Consider the following 2,961-nt stretch of genomic DNA (forward strand, 5'->3'; position numbering starts at 1 on the left):
TTGACTACAATCATGCAATTTACAATATTTTTTGCCTTAAGTATTCTTTGTTAGTAGTCTATTGTTTTGTAAGTTAAATAAGAAATGAATGACTGCAGTCTAGAATAAAAAAAGAGCATGTAATTACTTCCAACAAAGTCTGCTAAATCTGGCTTCTCGTTAGACCATCAGTACTTTCCTGATTTATTTGATGATTTAAAGCATCAGCAACCTTAGCCTTGACTGATTGACTGGTATAATCATCAAACAAAATTAAAGGAACAAGTTCTTTAAGGAGATACCAGAGGTGTTTATTTATAGCACTTACCACAGAGGTTGCACATAACTTATCAGTACTTTTGTATTTTTGAAGTCTAATCTAAGTCATTGTCAGGAGCTGCCAAAGCTACAGTACAATTGATCCAATAGAGAAGGAAGCAAAAATTAACGTAACGTTTCAGTTTTTTTAAACAACTGGTGCTAAAATTATTTTTAATGAGTTCTGTTGTGAATGCAAAATTTTTTTCAGAGCTTAAATAGCCTTGCTCAGCCATCTAGCAGAGACAGCTCCAGGATGTTGAAGAGTAAAACCTTGCAAGGGCTGAAATCCAATGTAAATTAAGAGTTGTCTAACAACCTCTTTATAATCATCCCACAGACAAGGTAATCACAAACTTTGATGTTTTTGTTGAATTTCAGATGTAATTTCTAAATTCAAAACATAATTTCCATCAAAGTGTTGCATAATATTTTGCCAATTTTTCTTAAAAGTTTTAAAGACTTCTTTGGTGTTTTTGATTTTTCTATGGCTAAAGATATAATAAAATATTTTTTTAGTAGCAGCTCTATTTGTGATGCCTGCAAGCTAGCCAAAATGTTGGCTTACCAAGGCATTTTTGGAATGTCATAGAAGCACCTGAATATTTCCCTGTATTAGAGTTAGTAGTGTCAAAAAACGGTACCAGCTATTTACACAGTTCCATTCTTTAAAGAAGATCTATCACTTTATTACAAACTGTTTTGACAGAAATATCTTTCAAGTTCTTCCCTAATTGAGAAACTCCTAGAAGCTTATGTTGCTTTCCTAATACAGAAACAGACAAGCACTTTTCTGTTGAATTACCATCCAATGTTTGTTGTTTTGTTTATTTAGATGATTTAAGCAAGAAAATGCTGAAAAATTGTGTCTTTTTTCAGACAAGCTGTGTTTATAAGGTAATAATACAAGTATTTTGCTGATAGAGCTGTTTATTGCAAATACATCAAGCATACACAGATGGTTCAAGTGATGTAATGGAAGTTTGATGATTGAATTCAGCAAAAAAACTGTTTTGACCTGTATTAAAATTAGATTGAAAGCTTTATATAGTTTCAAGTGTTCGATAATGTATTTTATAATAAGTTTGAATTAAGAGTTTGATTTAGAAAAGTCAGGAAAATTTTGGTTAAAAGTCATGAAAAAGTCAGGAAAGCCAGGCAATCATGGGTGATTTACCAAACAAACGTTGTTATATACTCCTGTGTCTTGAACTCATCATTGTTAACTTATATTAGAAAATCTAAAATGAATTGTCTTGAGTTATCCTAAGTATACTAAGTGTGTGGAAACCCTGTAATGTAGTGTTACATTAACTAATTAACTTAAAATGAATTAACTTATTTTTGATTGAGTTATTTTTGTTTGTGTTTTTTTGTAGGTCCTTTTTCAAGAAACCTTTATTACCATTTCATACTTTGATAGTGAAGCATGATTATTTAGGAGAAGATAAATTTTAAATAAAGTAGCCTTTTTTAATTTTGAGCTAATTTGTTCAATTCGACTTTATATTCAACTATATAAAATAGACATTAAGACTGAAACATCAAACTCTGTTCTTTAAAAGTAAACTTAATAACTTTATGAAAAAGTCCAGTGATATCAATATATAAATAGACAATTAAATTAAGTTAATGAAGAGTATGATTTCAAAGCTTAATAAAGTTGTTCTCTTACACCATCTAATAGACATTTTTTTTGATAATTTACTTCGAAGTTTGCTATTTTTCCATGGATTTCCCTAAAATTTATTTCAGACGTTTTATTGGGAGCCCTGTATACAGTGATTTTTTTTAAATATAGCAATATACCAATTTAAGTCTTGAATTAAATAAAAAAATATAAAATAAAAGACCAATTAAATTAACTTTTTTAATCTTTATAGTTTTGTAAGAAACTATTTTATTTTTAACTGTAAATAAAAACAACATATATATACATATATAGAAACATGTAGTATTGTATTTCTGTTAGTAATTTGTAGGTTAACTAAATTTTATACTGTAAATAAAAGCAAATAAGTTTGTAAGTTGTAATATATAAAAAAATAAAGTTTAATATAATAACAGGGTATTAGGGTTTGTCAAAAATTCTGGAATCCTAGAAAAATCTAAAATTCAACAATTAAGGCAAACAAATCCTAAACTTTGAGAAATTAAAAAAAAATAAATCATGAAAAACCTGGAATTACAAACTAAAATCATAATAAACCTGGAATTTTTTTTAATAGTAACATCCTAGTATTTTTTAGTGTAGTTGTACTAATTAAGACAGTTTTATTAACTTTAGTTTAATTTTATACTATAAATGGACCAAAAAACTGTTTTTTTTTAAATCTGGAAGAAATTTTCATAAAACCTTTGGCAACCCTGTAAGAGAAGTATTAAAAAAGTATGTTAAATTCACCAAAAATTAAAAGACCCCATATAAAAAGTAGTTTTAGAAAGTTCCTTTTTTAACAAAAAATAAAGAGTTTTATTAATTTAATTTCTAATCAACTTTGACTATGTAAACTAATAGATATATATTTAAAAATTACTATGTTAAATTTAAATAGTAATTACCAGTCTTAACTTGCATAACAATTGTTCTTAAATACGTTAAATTGTGTTCATTTAAATTATTAAAAATTTATATTAAATTGTTATGGTAATTGAAAAGTTATC

This window comes from Thalia democratica, chromosome 2 (genome assembly GCF_965202585.1).
Source record: "Thalia democratica chromosome 2, ktThaDemo2.hap1.1, whole genome shotgun sequence".
Lineage (NCBI taxonomy): Eukaryota > Metazoa > Chordata > Thaliacea > Salpida > Salpidae > Thalia > Thalia democratica.